Source organism: Molossus molossus, unplaced genomic scaffold (assembly GCF_014108415.1).
Source record: "Molossus molossus isolate mMolMol1 unplaced genomic scaffold, mMolMol1.p scaffold_m16_p_11, whole genome shotgun sequence".
In the NCBI taxonomy this organism is placed as follows: Eukaryota; Metazoa; Chordata; class Mammalia; order Chiroptera; family Molossidae; genus Molossus; species Molossus molossus.
The window spans coordinates 28,415,508-28,436,106 of NW_023425346.1; positions in this window are offsets into that span (position 1 = coordinate 28,415,508).

Consider the following 20,599-nt stretch of genomic DNA (forward strand, 5'->3'; position numbering starts at 1 on the left):
AAGAGTATTATCTGTTTTTAAATTCAATATAAGCTGATATTCTTTTATCTGAGATCATTTGACCACTGTGTTTTTCCTGAAGTAATACTTAATATGTACATTAAATTTGATTTTTGTGTGTATTGTAATAGAAATCTGATCTTTATTTTAATCAAATTTTATTTATAAAATTTATAAGTATCTGTCCTGAGAGAAATTATTACTTAATTCCCAATAAAAATTTCTGGTTTTTCCTTGTTTGAACAACATCAACTTTAACTTCACTTCTGTATAATTTCTAGAGATTTCCTCCCATTTAAATTATTCCCAAGAATATATTCTTGATATTTCTTAGTAGAAAAAGAAACACACTTATAATCTTTATCTTAGGAAATTCATAATGTACAAACACAGCAATTTACTGACTTACAATTTAGGACTACTTCAAAAGAAAATTCTGAAAATATAATAGCCATTAACCCAGAACAGCAAAGGAAATTAGAAATTATGTTACACTATATATACAATATTTATTTGTGGGCATTTGGGAAAAATGTGTTTTAAGTCTAGTAAGGTATTTATTAAAAAACTGTTAGAAGAAGGCTAAGAAAATAAGGTGGACAGTTTGTAAAAGCCCAAAGAATGTTCTTAAGAAATATTTATGAATACCTTTTTGGATTGCATATACATGGTTCACCAAAGCAACCCATTTATTTGGCTTACTTAGTGCTTTTTAGTACAGCGGTCAATCTGGCATTCCTCTTGTCTAAAGATGGTCAGATCCACTATGCTGGGTTAATAATATTTCCTATTTCGGACTTGGAGGCAATCAGAATGTTTGTCTCAAGTGTCTTTCTATTTTTTATTTTTGAAAATGAAATTAGAAACTCAAATATCAATCATTTTGAATTATCTTTCAAGGAGTATTTGCTTAATCTGCCCACATAAATTGTAAGCATTTTGGTAGTAGAGTTTATGTATTACATGCTTAGGGATTCCTTAATAGCAGTAAATACAGTGGTTTAGAATATCTGCTTTAAAGTGAATAAAAACAGACTTAACCTCTAACCCTGTTTCTTACGTGCTTTGGGACTCAGGGTAACTTACTCAACCTCTTTAAGCCTCTAAGACTGTAAAATGGGAATACAAGAAACATTGAGTTATAGATACGATTAAATGAGGTAATACACTTAGAACATTGTCTGGCATATTGTCAGTAGAAGCTATCATTGGTAAAAATAGGTCTTTTTATTATTATTTTCTACTTAATAGAATAATATATTTCTCTGGCTCTCCACAAATATTTGGTTAAATAGCTATGATGCATACTCAGGCAGCACAGGATTTGGGGCATGAAGTGAGAAAGGAACCATACAATATTCACCATTACACTAAATTATTTATGTTTCATCTCTTGGAAGCAGAGGTTATTATATAAATATAATTCAGATAGGTTGACCCATTCAGTTATTGTCCTGTGTCCATTTTGAAAGAGGCCTCTGGCCATTGACACATCTTCCCAAACCAGTGTGAACTCTACAGTGCGTTGGAGACAATATGGAATTTTGCCAACAATTTCACTGGAAGGCTGGGAAGATCCTTTATATCTGACAGCACCAGACAACACGTGAAAAAAAAAAAAGAAAGCCCAGTTGATGTCTCAATTCTTCTCAAAAAATAGCTTCCTCATTTCCTTCACTATCAAACCCTATTTCTCTCAAATCTACTCCTTTTTCATAAGAAATTTAGCTCTTTTTTTTTCATTCACATACCCCAATCACTCACAAAACCTGTGACAAATTGAACCAACGTCCCACAGAAAGCAGTTTTTAGATCATCTGGCCTCCCCTACCCCCCAAATATGCCCCATGTGGGTTGCATGCTTCTCTTATGAGGGCCTTGTTCCCGGAAGCACAGCCACGAAGGCCAAGGTCTTTTTGGAGGAGACTCTAATATTAAGAAAATTGCAATTTCCCCTGTCATTACTTATGGAGGATATTATGCCTGAAAATTTAATTCATTTTAATTTATGCAATATTGATTGAGAACTTATTCTGTGCAAAACACTAGAGTGGTCAAATGAGAGGACAGGAAGAGGATCAACAACACCTGTGTCCTCCTGTCTTTGGAGAGACAGACACATAACTAAAGAATATCAACAAAGAACAGATTTCAATAAGTGACATTTATTCCAACAAATAAATGGTATGTGGACACAGAAGAGGGAGAAATTAAGCTTAACTGAGTGATTTCAGAAAATAATAAATTTTATTGTCTGAAATTGTATGTCAATTCTAAAGAATAGATTGGATTTTGATTTGTGAATATTGAGGTCAAAACACATTGAGAGAACTACTGAGAGGAGAGAACTGTTGACCAAATGCCAGAAGGTGAGAGTAAGTGAAGTCATGTCAGATGCGCTGTAGGAATTTAAGGTGTGGTTGGTGTGATGGGAGATTTTATAATGAGAAGTAGATCTGGGAAAGAAGGCTTGGAATAAAATCAGAGAAGCCCAAGGTAAGTGAATCTCAAAAGAAGGCATGCAAAGTTTTTGAATTGTTTTATGACAAGTATATTGGGAAAGTATCTGGGGTAAAAAATGAGGTTAATAATATAATAAAGGCATTTTCCCCCTGAAGAATTATTATGTTATTGAGCTATATCTACAATTTCATTTAATCCACACAACACTGTATTATGGTTTTTTAAAAACTGTTTTTATTGATTTTAGAGAGAGAGAGAAAGGAGAGAGAAATACCAATCAGCTGCCTCCTGCACACCCCTTACTGGGATCGAGCCCGAAACCGGGGCATATACCCTGACCAGGAATCAAATCAATAATCTCTAGGTGCATGGGACAATGCTCAACCCACTGAGCCACACTGGCCAGGACACTGTATCTTCTGTATTTTACTGAAGGGAAAGCTGAGACACAGAAAGTTAAAGTAATTTGTTTGAGAACACACAGTAAGTTCACAAGGTGTGGTTCAAATTTAGAACTTTCTGACTCTAAAATTTTAGTTTTAAGTTCTTTTCTTAACATAAAGGAATTTCAATTATTCAGGCAGAAGTAATGAGATTCTTCACTTGGACAACTGAAAAAGAAAAGGGAGGAGTAGATTTTTAAAATAGTGTAAAAGAAGATTCTATGGGTTTGTACGATTGGATAGCTAGGAAGGGTGAGAGAAGCATGAGAGCTGTGGACAGAAGGGAGAAGAAGGAGGACACCATCGCCACAGGTGCCCCCAAACAGGAGGAAAAGCATGGCCTCCTTGAGGGTAGACAGTTGGAACGGTATGAAAGAATAATACCATGGAGAGGCTAAGACTACGTGAGAAGGATGCACGGAAGAAGGGACTTAACAGATGGAGAACAAAACAGCATCTCCTAGAGCCAGGAAGAAAGCCAAGTGTGACCAGTCAAGAGATTATAGAGTGCATCAAAAAAGAAATGGTGGGTTGTTCTTGAAAACGGAAAATATATAAAATACTGCAAAGTGGCCAGGTGCTTAATAATGGGGCAACTTGCTGAAAATCAGTCCATTTCCTGAAGCTGCGATTTCTTCAAGTTGCTTATTAAAAACGGTTGTTAAAGAAAAGGCTGTTGGGAGGATGAAAGTGTTAACACATGCAAAATGCTTAGCGCAGGGCCAGGCACATAGCTCAGACTCAGGGAAGTCAGCTGTCAGGATTCTTGTTATCGTCACCATCAACATCGTCATCACTGATAAATGGGGAAAGACGCATTTGGATTTGATGAATCATAGCTTTTTAGTGACATTTCAGGAAGTGGTTTTCAGAGTTTGTGAGGCAGGAACAGATTACAAGAGGGTGAGAGGAGTCAAAGAAGTAGAGAAGGAAAACTTAAGCTATTTTTCAAAAAGCTTGGCATACATGTGGGGGTAGAGGGCAGTGAGTCCATGGGGATTAGTCCAGGGAGGGTTTTTCTAGAATGATGTCTTTACTCTGAGAGGAAGGAGGCAGTAGAAAAGGAGAAGATAGGAATATCTGAGAAGAATGAGCTTTGAAATGGACATGCAGGAAATGAGCCTTTGGAAGGGGTATCAACTTTAGCGAACTTATAACAAAATTATTTGATAGTACGTGATTTTCATGCACAGGTGGGATGAGTTACAAAGAAGATCAGTTGGGGTGTAGCCTCATTCAGGGATTCACTTGTACAGCTCAATTCCCAACATGGACTTATTTGGGAATAAATTCCACAGCCAAAGCAGTGACTGTGTATTTTCCATCTTTAAATGTCCATAATGCCAAGGAGAGGTCTCAAGGAATACAAGATGGTATACATCAGACTCCTGATGGTCTTGCAAGGACATCACTGATTTGCCTGTAGAGAGAGAGAGAGAGAGAGAGAGAGAGAGAGAGAGACATCTTATTTCTCCCTTGTGCCAAAGGACATGAGAGAGAGTAAATCTTCACAGGGTATGAGATTGCAATAAAGATGTGTGCAAATTTAGATGGAAATTAGGCATGTTCCCAGGGCTCCTGGAAAATTGCCAGCATAACGCTCAAGACATTGCCTTTAGAGACTATGTATGTATTTATTTCTTTGTAAATCCAGTCTATAGAGTTTTCTGTTTGTGATTGTTCCCAAGGACATTCTTTCTCCAAGCATTTCTCTAAGCAGACACTCACTCAAAGCCAGTTTTCAAATCATATCCAATATAATCAGTATTTTCTGTGAATTCTTTCTCTTTGATATTACTGTTCTTTTCTTCACATAGCATGTGTGTGTGAGAGAGAGAGAGCAATTTCAAATATGGGGAATTAACAGTTTAATTATTTCCAATGCCCCTCAAATATACTTCAAATGTACTCTTGAAACTTTTTCTGTTTTATATTATAGTTTAACTCCTTAATGTCCTTTACATTCTATGTATTTGAGTTGTATCTGGAAAGTACAATATGATAATATAAGCTGAAGTATAAACTCTTAATTGCTGAAAAAGACCAATGTTACTATTTTCAAAATATTTAATTATGTCAATCTGTTTTTCTTATTCTTCCATTTTATTAACTTCAAAAAAACATATGCTAAGGCCATTAAATCATTTTGGGTTAAAGAAGGTTACAATGAGTTATAATTTCCTTGAAAGACACAAATATGTTTAAATCAGTGACTTATGTGATTTTTAGTAGTTTTCTATCTTTACACATAATTCTAAGTTTCTTTAAAATAATACAGTTATAAATATAAAAATTTACTATCCAGAAAAGAAATAAGTCATTCTGAGACTCAATAGTTATAAAACTGGAGATTATTTAGTTCTGGATGTATTTAAACTCTCATGACTTTACAAAATACATGAAATGAAATATTGGGGTCACTTAATGTTGTTTTGTCTTCTTTGTGCATCTGTGATATTACTCAGAGTGGAATTATTGGATATACACATTTATTAATTTCTATTTTATGTTGATTTTATGAAATGTTTAAATTACTCTATTAATATTATAATTACTTTTCATAAATTAAAATAGGTGCCCTTCACATGTATTTTATATTCCTGTTTTCAGCATATTGTAGAGAATAAGACAGCATTTTGATTGGAGAAAGGGCTGTTTTTCAACTAAAGGATTAACTCTGGGCTGGACATCGGACCAATGGTTCTTCTCCTGGCTCCCAGGTTCAGCCTCAGTCCAGGTGGCAACCTATCTCTAAGTGAGCAGAGTAATGTTGTCTTGCACCCTCTGTGTCAGAGGATTATCTTCAGAACCCAGCAAGAGTTTATAAAAGTATTTTGAGAAATAAGAACAGGCATTTCTGTTTTACTCAAACAAACTAGCTTTACTTTTTTTTTTTTTTTTAATTGCTCTGTTGAAATAATGCTATTTCTCTTAACTTTGCAGAATGTTTGAAAAAAAGATTAAATATGCATTTTATACCAGTTCTAGTTTCTGAGATACTGGAACTATGTTGTCCCCTCAACATTTTGGTTTGAGGTTTACATAGGTTCAAATGGTCATAAACTGGGCTTATATTTCATTTATTTGCACTATTAGTTTAACCAAGCAATTAATATTACACAATATATACAATTTCGGGGCAGATATTCAAAAAGAAGTTTAATAACAGAGTTTTAAAATGGGTGTGTTAGCTTGGCTGGTGTGGCTCAGTGGTTGAGCGTTGACCCATGCACCACGAGGTCACCAGTTTGATTCCCAGTCAGGGTACATGCCCAGGTTGTGGGCCCAATCCCAGTGGGTCTGGCAGAACGCAGCCAATCAATGTTCTCTCTCAGCAATGTTTCTATCTCTCTCTCCCTCACCCTTCCTCTCTTTTTAAAATAAAAAAAAGAAAAAAAGATATTTTTCAAATGGGTGCATTAGAACTTATTTTACGTTCCCATTTTGGCACATGATGGTCCATTGAGATTACTTCTGGTGATAAAGTTAAGTGATTTGGAAGGTGAGATGGTAAAAAAATTGTGTAAGTGAAAAGACTAAAACAGAGAAGAATAAGTATCACTGAAAAAACAAAACCTAAAAGACTAGACATAAAGCAAAGTATTTAGAATAGCATTTTGGCCGTTGGATTGGTTGCTCTCTGCTAGCATGGCCTTCTTTCTTCCATTTCTCAGACCTCATTTTTCCCTCCCTTGAAAATCCAAGTCAACATCATTCTTACTGAGAAAGGCCTTCCATTTCTTTGTCTGTCTCTACGGTTCTTATTTCTATTAGTGATAGACCAGTGTATCTTTTTTACAGCATCAACAAGTTCAAGTTTTCCACTTTCTCCTCCTAGAAGCAATGAGTTTCAACTCTATTGTCTCTGTATTCTATATAAAATGTATATTTTTTTAATATCTCAAAATGTTTAGCTCTAGGTCCTACCTCTTCCATAACCTCTGGAAAATGGGATTTAGCATTCTTTTTTTCCTACAGTTCTTTTCTTCCCACACCAAAATCTTGATTCTTCCTATCCCCTTATTCTCAAATTTTATATTTTGAGTCAGATCATTATATGTTTATATTATTATGGCTATTATATTATTATATATATGTAATTTGCTCCTGTTTAGTGTTTCTTGTTTGTTCGTTTTTAGTGGTAAGTATTATGACTATTTCTATTCCAAATTCATCCCCAGTTGATGAAATCTCCTCCCAGTATGTTGAGAGCATCAGATATATTATGTGTCATCTTTCTCTCTCAGTGACTTAAACCTCTTCCATCATGGACAGCTTGCCTCTGTGCCTGGTGCCCAGGTGTTCCCTTTGCCCATCTCATTGTGTTAATTCTCTGTTTTCAGACCTCATGTCTCTTTCTGTCATTTGGGACCTCATTTTGTTGAAGCACATCCCCCAAGAGCTTTCTGAGAAAAAATACATAAAAGAGAATGGTGTTTGAGAGTATTCATGTATGATACTGTCTTTATTTATATGAGTAATGGTTTGGTTGAAAAAGGGCCTTTCTTTTAGAATGTTGACAGTATCACTCTGCTTTCTTTTAACTTCCAGTGTTGCTATAGATTCAAAGTCATTTTAATTGCTTGTTTTTCTAGAAACGTGTGAGAGTTTCCCTTTGCTTTACATACTCTGGTATTTCATGATAGTTTGCCTTGCTGTGTATTTAGTAACATCTATTATGGTGGGCGCTTAGTATGTTCTTTCAATCTGGAAGTTCATGTTATATATTTATGAATATCTTCTTGACATTTTTTGGATGATTTCTTCCCCTTTGTTGTCTTTTTCTCTGGAACTCCAATAATTTGATAGGGATCATGTGGACTGACTTGACTATCTACTTTTCTTATTTTTTCTTTCCTACTTTCTGTTCTTTTCCTCTATATTTTGACAAATATTCTTAATTTATTTTCTATACCTCTTCAACTTTCAGTTTTTGCTATTATATTTTTAATTTTCAAGAGCACCTTTTTTTCTCTGAATGTTTCTTTTCAAAATCTACTTACTATTTCATGATTGCAATATCATCTTTTATCACTTTGAAAATATTAATCAAAGCTTTTTATCCCCAGAATTTTTTCCTCTTCTATAAAATCTGTTTTCTAAAGTGCTTATTTTTCTCTTTGATTATTTCCTTCTCACTTTCTCATGTTAGACATTTATTTAGATGTCTAAATATTGTTAACTATCTGCTAATATTTAAGAATTGGGCACGAAAAGTTTTCTAGGATGCTGTGAGCATGTAACGGGATCTGTTGACTGTGGTGCCCTCTGTAAGTCCATTTGGTTGGGACATTTCATTAGGGAACACTTGATGTCAAACTCTTTGGGTCTTCTTCTCTTGGGACGGTATATTTTTCAGAGAAATACCTCTATATTCTTTTGCCTACAGAGTATAGGAGTGACTGCCAGCATTTGGGGAAGCAGTAGGACTACACAAATTGGGGGGCAGGAGGAGTGGTTAGTTATTTTACTCAAATTACATCTCTTTCTGTATTATCCCTTAATGGCAATATAATTCTCCCAGTCATCTGGGCTCAGGACCTTAAAGCTTTCCTAAAGCATTATTTCTCCTTTATTTATTCACCCATATTAATAGCCACATCTTCCTAATATATGGCAAGATGTTTGTTGGAAAGATCCAAGAATCACAGCAACATGGTAGAATGGTTAAGAGCATGGAGTGCAAAATAAATGAATGAATGAATGAATAAATGCACAAGAAAGAACATACAACGACACCTTCCTTACTGGTCAAGGAATAAGTTACTTTGAATAAGAGAGTTTCCCAGCAATACTTAACGTAGTATCCTGATGATGAGAAAACAAAAAGCAAGAAATGAAGACTGAGTTGGAATCTAAGTTATATTATTTGAATACCTTTATCATTTTTAAAGCTCAGGTTTTAGCACATCAGGATTTCTTAAAACTTAAAAATAAACTACATTGTTTTTTTCAGAACAAGAAACTTTTCTGTGTATATTTTACAATTTTTATATTTTTGAGTCATTCCTATTGTTATATTTTTAGAATCTAGACAATTGTATAAACTAAGACTTATTTAAAATTTGTCTTTTATTTTGATGTGCCGCAAATAATTTTTTCCTTTATTTGTGTTTAACCTTAATTTTTACATTTGATAATTATAATTTTCTTCCCCCATTCCATGAATTACTTAGCCCTTGCTTCTAAATATCCTAATCATTGATAAATGGTTTTCTAGTTTCCAAGGTCTTTAAAAACGACTCATCTTTCCATTCACTTAGAAAATGTTTTTACATTTGTCTCCTAGAACTTTCTTTTATTATTGAGTGAACTACATAATGGAGTTTTTTATATAGTCAATACTTACTCATTTTACTCTTCCTTAACAACTCTGAAAACCTCCCTGATGAATGGATGTGTAGGAAGTGGTGTCTAGTATGCATATAAATTTTAGCTGTTCCATTCATCAGCAGTGTGTGTAGCAGTAATTAGAGTGAAATTGCAGTCTATGGGAAAGTGTTAGGTGTGGCCTGTCATTAATGGAAGTGGCATGATGTAGTGTCAAGTGTAAGAGAACTTGTGAAGAAGGAATGTTGTGTTTCTGAGAAAGATTCAGGGATTGGTTACCATGCGCTGTTTCTGTTGTAAATAGGCTGTACTGAAAGAAGATTGCACAATGTGAAAGCATTTAAGAGCGGACTGCTCACGCAGGAATTGAGGCTGAGGGATTGCATCCACAATAGCACCAGTATAAAGGTCCTTTTCATTTGAGTCAATGGGAGTCTGAAATATGTTAAGAAAGAAATATTCTTTTGTAATGGCAAGTTGGATCCTAAAATATTATTTCTTTCTTGGTACTTTATAACATTGTGGGAATTTGTGGTTTTAAAAGCCTCTTTTCAAATATGGCTAAGATGATCCAAGTTAGAATGTGGTCAGATAAGCTTTTCTGAGGTTAGATTGCTGTTCAGAAATATCCTTTCTTCTTTATTTATTTTTTAAACTTCCCCATGCCTTACAAACAAACTTTTGGAATCATACCTTAAGTTACTCAAAATTCATTTCCTAATATGAAATATAAGACTATAGCTCTGTTTTACTTAATGTTAGAATGTGAGGACCTATGCTCTATAGTGCAGATAACGTTGGTCCCTCTTACCTATGATTTAAGAACACTTTATAGACATCTCACATAATGGCATTTTCACTGATGCATCACCTAGGGCAAGAGAAACAAAGGAATAAATTAATAAACGGGACTACATCAAACTAAGAAGCTTCTGCACGGCAAAAGAAACCAGCATCAAAATGAAAAAGGAACCCACTGTATGGGAGAACATATTTGCCAATGATACATCAGATAAGGGGTTAATATCCAAAATATATAGAGTACTCATAGAACCCAACAAAAGGAAGACAAACAATCCAATTACAAAATGGGCAGAGGACCTGAATAGACAATTCTCCAAATGAGACACACAAATGGCCAGGAGACATGAAAAAATGCTCAACATCTCTAATCACCAGAGAGATGCAAATTAAAATGACCATGAGATATAACCTCACACCTGCCAGAATGGCTGCTATCAATGAACCCTCAAACAACAAGTGCTGGCGAGGATGTGGAGAAAAGGGTAACCTAGTACATTGCTGGTGGGAATGCAGACTGGTGCAGCCACTATGGAAAACAATATGGTGCTTTCTCAAAAATTAAAAAAATTTAAACTGCCATTTGACCCAGTGATCCCACATTTAGCAATATATCCTAAGAAGCTTGTAACACCAATCAGAAAGAATGTGTGCACCGCTATGTTCATAGCAGAGCTCTTTACAATAGCTAAGATCTGGAAACAACCTAAATGTCTATCAGTAGATGAATGGATAAAAAAAGCTGTGGTACATTTACACAGTAAAATACTATACAGTTATAAGAAAGAAAGATCTCTTACCCTTTGAGACGACATGGAGGGACCTGGAGAGTATTAGGCTAAGTGAAATAAGCCAGTCAGAGAAAGACAAGTACTACATGATGTCACTTATTTATGGAGCATCATGAACAAAATAACCTGTTGATCAAAATAGACCCAGTCAGTCACAGAAGTAGGGAACAGTTTGACAAACCTCAGAGGGATGGGGTGTGGCGGGGGTGGGAAGAGATAAACCAAAGACCTTATAAGCATATATGTACAACCAATGGACACAGACGTTAGGTTGGGGAAAGCAAGAGGGAGGTGGGAGTGGAGAAGAGGGGGTCAATGGGGGAAAAGGGGGGGACATTTTTAATACTTTCAACAATAAAAATAACAACAACAAAAAAAAAACTCTATTTCTCCAGAGACAGAGCTACAATTACAGATTTGAAAGACCTTCCTTTTGTGTTACCCTTTTTTCTTTGCCTAACAAAGTAGTACATTTTCTAGCTTTAACAATGTTACCGTAAATCAAGTGTGGTTTACTCTAAAAAAACCATATAGACATAAAATGACAGAGGCTATCTGCTCATAAACCAAAACACACTGAAATGATTTAGCATAAATGAATGCATGAAATTGGGAACACTTGTCTGATAACAATACCATAGTAATTAGCTGGTTATTAATAATAGGAAAGGAGCAAAAGGGAGTCCAGACATTGTGAACATGGTCATTTTGATAGTTTCACCAGAAAGCTGCAACTTCACACTCCCCAGGGTCCACCAGTCCATTCCTTGCAGAGCACTGGGGGAAGGGACCAGACAAAGGGGAGATGGACACATGGGTAGTAAAGTAGGGATGATGTGAGGAGCATGCCTGTCAGGCAAACCTGGGGGCAGAGATCATTGGCCAGATGGGGGTGGGACTATTGCAAGCCCAAGAAAATCTGTGAATATATAATTCCCCAGACAAAGGAGTTTGCTCTCTTGGCTCTTAGTGCTTTTGTGGCTCTCTTGCATCTTACATATTCCCTCTATAGCCATGTGGTCATGTGGACCCCACACAATGGACTGATGAACTGCATGCAGCTAGCCTGCTGCTGGATTGGACTGTCCCAAAATAGAACAAAAACTCTGGGCAATGACTTTAATTCTAGCCCTGCTAATGGCACAGCTACACTTTTTTCTTGGTGGGACAGAGGAAAATGGGACCTTGGAAACACAGGGGCCCAATCCCCCACAACTAAATATCACTCATTCTCCCATGGGAATCTCAGAAAATTATTTTTCTTGTGACATCACCAGAAGCCCACACCCCCCTGCAACAGGTAGGGACAAGAGAGCAGTAACCAATAACAGCAACAGTAATGTGCTCAGATCTGTGCTTCATGTCTCTTATCCATATTACTTGCAGATGATTCTCCTACTCAATAAGTACTAGATGTGCACATGTGATTCATGGTTTAAACTCCTCACAGGAAGACCCACTGGACTCCCATGCAGTAGACAAGCAACTTTTTAAAAAAATGAAATTTATTGGGGTGACATTGTTTAATAAAAATATATAGGTTTCAGGAGGACAGTTCTATAATACATCATCTGTATATTGTATTGTGTCTTTACCACCCCAAGATTCCTTCCAACATCATTTATTCCCCTGTTACCCTCTTCTGCCTTCCCCCACCCCTTTTTTCCTCTGGTAATCATGATATTGTTGTCTGTGTCTATAAAACATTTTGTGTGTGTGTGTGTAATCCTTTTACCTTTCTAACTCAGCCCCTCCCCAACCATCCTCCCCTTTGAGAGCTGTCAGTCTGTTCTCTGTCTCCATGAGTCTGTTTCTATTTTGTTTGTTAGTTTATTTTGTTCATTGGATTCCACATGTAGGTGACATCATATGGTACTTGTTTTCCTCTGACTGCCTTAGTTCACTTTTTTTTCTTGTTTCTTTTGTAGGTTTGTTGACCTTAAACAAATAGAAAGCCACCATTTCTTCAGCAAAATGGATTTATTCAAGAACAGTAAAGAATTGCACTTCGGGACATGCAGTCTAATTGTGAACAACAACACAAATCTAGAGAAGAAAAGCTAAAGAATGCTCTTTTGCCCTGGCTGGTGTGACTCAGTGGTTAGAGAATCAGCCTGTGTACCAAAGGATTTCAGGATTGATTCTCAGTCAAGGGCAGGTATATGGGTTGCAGGTTGATCCCTGCCCTGGTCTGGGTGCATGTGGGAAGTGACCAGTAGATGTGTCTCTCTTACATTGATATTTTTGTCTCTCTCTCTCTCTCTCTCTCTCTCTCTCTCTCTCTCTCTCTCTTTATCCCTTCCACTCTCTCTAAAAATCAATGGGAAAAAATCTCCAGGTGAGGATTAAAAAGGAAAAAAAAGCAAACAACACCCTTATATGGCGTTGAGAGGGACTATTGTAAAGGAAGAGTCCACTGGAGGAAACTGAAAGTACAAAGTATATGTATAGTGACTTTTCATTGGCTGAGCTATATGGCAGTTTCCCACTGGCTGAGCTCTTACTGGGCAAGGAGGAAGCTCTTCTTCCTCTAGCTAAGGGTGTAAAGTACAGGTGACCCTTGAGCAACAGGAGTTTGAACTGTATGAGTTAAACGGCATGAATACCATTAGATGCAGATTTTCATGAATCTATTACAGAATGACAAAGAACACTGAAGTAAACTTCAAAATTTAACTGAAGGTGAACTTCATTTGAAGTAATTTTTACTTAGTTATTCTTTCAATTGGTACTTCAATTGAAATAAATTGTTTCATTAAAAACTTAATTATACACTCTATATATTTGATTCAGATTACTTCACTTGTGAGTATTCTACTAATAAATTTTAAAAGACTTACTGGACTAATAATACTAAAATTTTGTATATAAGTTAATTCTATGGTTATCAGTGCAATATAAGTTTCAAAATATCACAATTGGTAAATATGACAAATATTATGATGTATTTTCCAATCAGAATAATTTTAAAACAATCATGAATTAAAAGAAACACCCTGATTTTCAAAGTCAATCTACTTTTTTGGGTAGACTTACCAAGCCACTAGGAAATCCTCTAGGCTAGAGAGTATGTAGGACCAGGTGATATCTGTGCCCATGGAGTATTTATAATGTCTATCCCTTTGAGGATAGTCTCTATTTGTTGAGCTATCATTCTCCTGTGTTTCTTTAATTGTTTGTCCATGGGTTTCTTTAACTTTTTGAACATACTGAAGACAGTTGATTTAAAGCCTTTGTTGTCCTGGCCGGTTTGGCTCAGCGGTTGGAGCTTGACCTGTGGACCAGACAGTCCTGGGTTTGGTTCCTGCTAGGGGCATGTACTAAAAAAAAAAAAAAAAAAAAAAAAAAAGCCTTTGTTTAGTATGCTTAATCTCTGGGTTTCTTTAGGTTTTGTGTCTGCCAAATTTGTTTCATCCTGTGAGTAAGCCATACTTTCCTATTTCTTTACATGTCTCATAATTTTTGGTTGAAAGCTGAACATTTTGCATATTATAATGTGGTAACTCTGGAAAAGAGATTCTACTCCCTCCCCAAAGTTTGCTGTTGTGACTTGTTGTGGATTTCAGTTATCCATTTGTTTAGTAACACTGACAAATGACTCTTGCAAAGACTGTATCCTTTGTCATGTGTGGTCACTGAAGTCTCTGTTCCATAATCGCAACAATCAGCCAGTGACCTAATAGGGATGTCCTGAAATGTCAAAATTTAGCAGCTCCTTTGTTCATTGTGCAATCCCTGGTTGTCATAAGATTTTCTATTAGTTTCCAGAGTTTCAAGAGAGTTGATTCTGAAAATTTTTGCTAGGTTAATAATTCTTCCACAGAGGGATGGATCTATGGATCTCTTTATTTCATCATTTTTAGGTGATGTCACTCCTCACCAGCAGTTATTTTATTCAGGTGGGGAAAAAATAATTAGATGCTGGATATTATTTCCTCACATCCTCGTTGTTTCTTACTGTATAAGTCTTTAAAACCTTTCCTCTTATGATTTCCAAGATCACAGGCCCAAGATTAACACAGATGTGAAATAATCTTAAAATTGAGTTAAAAATTTTCTGTCTATACTAACAAAACACAATTAGGAATCATTATGAGAAAAGCCCTTTGAGGAATTTTTTTTATTTTTATTTTTTGCTTGCTTTGGGAATTTTATAATCTTAAAGAGTTTTAGGTTAGTTTTATTTAAGTCTTAATTCATACATCATTTTGTTTGTTTCTAATAATTGACTTTAGTAATAGGAATTATTTATTTGTTCCTGATATCCCATTAGTCTGAATGATTATGGAGTTAAAATTTTTACTTTTTCTCTCTAAACTATAGTTTTATAATTCTATCTATATAACTAAAAGAAATAGATTAGCATGTTGTCAAAATCAAAGAGCTTTGCAAAATATTTCATATGATGTTCATGATATAAAAGTTTATTTTCTAAAAAAAAATGTTCAGATATAGTCCATAATATGTATTGATATCACACTACTTGACAAAATTGTATAATATGCATAAAAAGTGATTTTAAATCTATATAAAATAATTTAATCTTTGTTTATTCTATATCATAAAAATATCTTAAGAAAAGATAATATAATTTCAAATAGTGTAATTTATTTTGTATATGCATCAATTGTGTTATATTTAAATATGAAAATATGATAATGATTAATAAACTGGCTTGAAATATTCTGCAGTATATATTTTTTTTTTTTTGAATAGCGTGTCTTTAATGTGGCAGCTCTTAGCAGTTAAAGAAACTTTGACAGTTAAGTAATCCCTTCAACACTTAAGTTCAACAGGATTTTATTATTAAGTACACTGCCTGGAAATGGTGTCCTTTTTTCATTCACATTATAAACAGTTTTGTTAGATTGGTAATCCTGCTTGTCAGATTTGTTCACTGTTTGATATTAATCAGTAGGTTTATAAAAGGTGTAACACAGGACAGAAATGAATAGAAAATACATTATAAATAATGTTTCCATAAATCACAAAGAGTCAGACGTTTCTAACTCAAAGGTATACAGAATATTTTGACATTTCGTGGGTGGTTTGATAGCTTCCTACTAAACCAAAAGTTTAATAGCAGAGCTACCGTCTATTTCATTCTAAGATTATAGAATTGGCTCTTCTAGTATAAATTGGTTAGAATTTCATTGGACTTTTTTTTTTGTATTTAAATCTTAACTTTTAAAAGCTTGTATTTTTCTATAATATGCATGATAAAACACTGTGATTATATTGTGAATGATAAATTTAAGCTATGTACTTTTTTATCAAGATGTCTTTGGCTTTTAAATTTTCTATATTTCAGAAAACTTTCAAATATTATTTCACCTAAATATTCCCCTGTGTAATTAAAATTTTTATTCACCAAAATATGATTTAATTCTCTGACTTACAAATGTTGGGATTACTTTGGAAGTGGCTTTAAAATTTGTTAGAAACTCCATGGTTTAAGATACATATCCGGGACTGTCACAAGGGGCCATTAAACTAACAACTACTTAACAAAAAAATGTTGGGAAATGACTCATAATAAATTGGTATAATTCCTGCATGAGCAGACAGGTATCTTTGCTAAGTTTGCAAATCGGTCTTCATTTCCAAAATATATAGATTACAGAAATGAGTATACAGACAGTGTCCAAAAGCTATTTGGCTTCAAATGTGCTCTGACCTCCCAGTGCTCACTGCATTGCCCAAGCCATGGCTATCTCCTCCTCTGCACAGTTTCAGGTAGCAAGCAGTAATTAAACGTTTTTCCATGCGGAGCTTGTGTTTCCAAGTTGCAGAAGAACATTGTTTGGTTCTGAATTCTTCTCTTTATTCTCTCATTGTTTCCCTGTTTGGCTTCTAAATCTTGCTGTTTTCCTGCTTGATAGTTTTCTCCCAGATGTGACTTTGCTGTGCAGGGGCCAGATCTCAGCTGTTGCTGGAGGACAGACAAGGAGAAAAACAATGTAAGAAATAAATACATCTGCTTTTAACAGACAAACTGGTTAGTTCCGAGTCTACAGTATGATTGAATTCCTTAATCCGTTGTTTAATGTCTGTTATATTCCTCATATGTTTAGTGGCTAGCTATGAATGAGGTGTAGTCTTTGAAGACTTCCACATCACCACGCCTTTCACTATGTAGTGACAAAGCTGAAGAATTCTTCTAAACAGACCCAATTTCCCTTGTATTTTCTTTGTGTGTGTGTGTGTGTGTGTGGGGGGGGAGATTACTGGTAGAATTTCAGCTGAGCAACAGGTATTGTAGCGTCTGTTCAGTTGTTTCCACTGCATGCATATGTGAAACCAGACTCGGGAACTGGGAGGCCTGCATGGTAGGGTGCGTTTGGAGCATGGCAGCAGGATGTATTCCATTCTGGAATCGATCACCTAGGTGATGAAATGTGGCCCAGAAAACCTGGCTTCTGGTAATGGATTCACCATTATCTCTATGCCTCTATGACTCCACCGTTATCTAAAACGACTGGGTCTCAATTTCCTTATTATTAAAAAAATGATCACACTCTATGTTCTCAATTCCCTTTCTCCTTTAATAGCTATATGATGATACTGATTGTGACATTTCTTCAAAATAGATGCTAATAAAAAGAGAAGCTAAACTATGAAATGGAAGAGACGAGGCAGGAAGCAACTATTCCTTTCTTGAAAAAACATACTACATATTATGCATAATGATAGAAAGGGGAATAAAGAAAATAATAGACCAATTACTTTTCTTATTGAGCAAATGTTTGCAGTTTTTAAGTTTATTCCTGAATTATGTGGCTTCTTTTATAGGATTTATGCATGACATGAAACTTCTTAGACATGATAATTTACTTTGCCTTTCTTTTGATATTATTTTTATAAGATCAAAAATATTATTGATATTAATTTATTACTGGACATTTTTATTCAAACATTTAAAAAGTACACTGAAGTGTTATCTGGGATAGATTCATTTTTAGGAAAAAACATAAACACAGAGAAACCATAATCCTGGTGTAATGTAGGAATCTAATTAAGACTAATGAGACAACATTAAATTTAATGTATGATGCATTTTATGTGTCTCTCCATTAGAGCTGTGGCAAGCTGTTCATCAGAGTCGATCTTTGGTGACTACCCCCCTACAGGCATTCTTCAGCTATCTGGGTTGAGGTCACGGTGCTGGGCTTGCAGAGAAACCATCAAAAGGCAACCATGATATGTAGGGTACTGTTGGGATCATCTGCTGGTGGACTCACAAATCTGGCCAATGCTGGCCAATGAATCCTGATACATTTATGCTGAGGAAAAGGTTCTTCTGAGTTGCAAGTCCTGGATGTTTAATTAAGAGACATCAAGACTAATAGTCAATGACCAAGGGAATTAGTCCAATTGAGGAGAGGAGTAGGTCAGAGAATAGAACAGCAGGTGATGGTTTACTGGGTTCCTAAAATTTAGGGCCATTTCTGGTGTGGAAAAACTGGGGAGGATCTGAGTAGAAGAATCTTTCATGGTAGAATTTGTACCGGAGGTTAGCTCATATGTATATAGGCACAAGAAAAGAGGAATTGGTTCCCAGGAATCTAGAATTAAGAGTTTCACATAACATGATAAACATCTACAATATCTAGCACAACAAATTGCAATAGCCAATGTTTATTGTGGGTTTTGTGTGTACTAATTAGTGTTTTAAGTGCTTAATATGTATTATCTCACTTAGTTCTTACAATAATCCCATGAATTAGTCATGTTTATTGTCCCCATTTTACGTTAAATAAAACACACACACAAAAAAACTCAAAAACTAAAGCAGAGAGAGATGAAGTGAATAGTTGAATCTGGATCATAACATGAACCCCTAAAGCTAGAAAAACGGGCTTATATATCCATTTTTATAAGATCAAGAATATTATTGATATTAATTTATTACAGGACATTTTTATTCAAACATTTGAGAAGTACACTGAAGTATTATCTGGGATAGACTCATTTCCATAAAAGCCCACATCTGCTAAGATGAGCCTATACTCTTTATTGCAAAACGACAATTCCTTTGTTTGTTTTAAAATTAAAATATCTATTGTAATTTGGCTTCTTAAAAATAGAAACCTGAAGTTCTCTGAGCTTGGGTCATGCTGCCCTGAAACTTTAACAAATGGCTTATAAAATTGCAACCTTTCTAGATGTGGAATGTTTCTGTTTTAAAGAGTAATGTTTTATCCTTGTGAATTGTTTTTGTTTGTTGACATACAAGTTTTGTACAAAGTTTCTGAAAGTTGAATTCTTAGCTTTCTGAATCCTACTGGTCCCAGGGGACAGTGATTCAGATGTGTTGCTAGATGGTTCAGGCAGAGGACAAACCATGGATATCCCTGCGAGGCCATGGCCAAACTCACTAACAGTATCGCGTTCAGCATTGTGGGAATTATAGGATTGATGCTCAAAAGGAGAAACAAACAAACAAAAACAGTTTTTGCTACTTTCAGTTGTTCCTTGACTATCTTAATTCCTTACATGTCTGTTTCTGTTACAGAAATTACAGCTTTAGAATGAGTGAGTAGCAGAGCTGAGAGTTAAACCCAAGCAGCGTGGCTCCGGGGCTGCCTGCTAACCTGAGTTGCTTTCCTTTGGTAAACCTCAAGAACTTGCCTCTCAGTTACTTTGGTAACTATTAAGTTACAACCTTTTATACACGTGAGGCCAACTGAAAAACGTGGTATCTCGAAGGTGAAAGAATCCTCCCTGGACAGACTACATGCCGATGGAGTTCTAGCTCACCCTTTGCAAAGAAGTGAATGTAGACAGGCGAAGATCCAAAGCTTCAGTGGCTGTGAATTATGGATTAGCTTAAACATGTTCCATTCGATGTAGAGCCTCCAACAAAGGACTTTTTTCTTTATAACTTGTGTAACTGCAAGCCATTTGCACACTGTGGTGACAATGTGGAAAACCCTAATAATTTGGTCAATTCGTTTTCTGCATCTTAATGTAAAAGGTTGATCCACTTTACTTAATAAAGTATCTCATTATAATTAGGAATGGGTTACCTGCCTGTCCTTTAAAAGTCCTGTTTCAGTCAATGATTGTCCAGTGGTTCCACAAAGGTTTCTTAAATGACTAGTAACCCCCTCTTTTTTTTTGGATTGATGATTTCATTAAAAGCCATTCTCCAGTGGTCTGTGGCTTTCTATGCTTTAATGTAGTCTGTGGGGTTCATTAGATCCAGCGTGTTAATGGCATCGGCCGGCTTTAGGTTTCATTGCAGCTGAACCTCACCATTGCTAATCACTTAGCAAACATATGCCAATATCTTGGTACCTAATGACTCCTTCTGCAGTGACTACTTTATATTCCCGTATCTTCCCCTCTGAAAGACCAAAGTGACCTCGATCGATCATCAGTGTGACCTGCCGGACCGTGGGAGACCAGCGGCTTCCTCTCTCTTACACAGCGACATAGGTGCGGGGTTCAGGATTGCTCAGCTTTGTCTGGCATTTGCAGTGACTCGTTTTCATCCCCTCCTCCTCACTTCCAGTAAAGTGGATGTCACCGGAAGCAAAAATCAGAGTTTGCATGTTCAAAGGAATGAAGACTTTTTCCATTTGCTGCTCACTTTCTGCATCCCACATTGTCTAGGCCTTGAAGCGGCACAGCTCGGAGTCATTGTAAGTTGCTTTCTGCAATCCCATTGCTCCCTGGGGACATCGAGTGAGCCCAAGAGCGAGTGGAAAAACATTGCTGATGTAGAAGGACAGTATATCGCTCTTCAGAATATTTGGTATTTTGAGA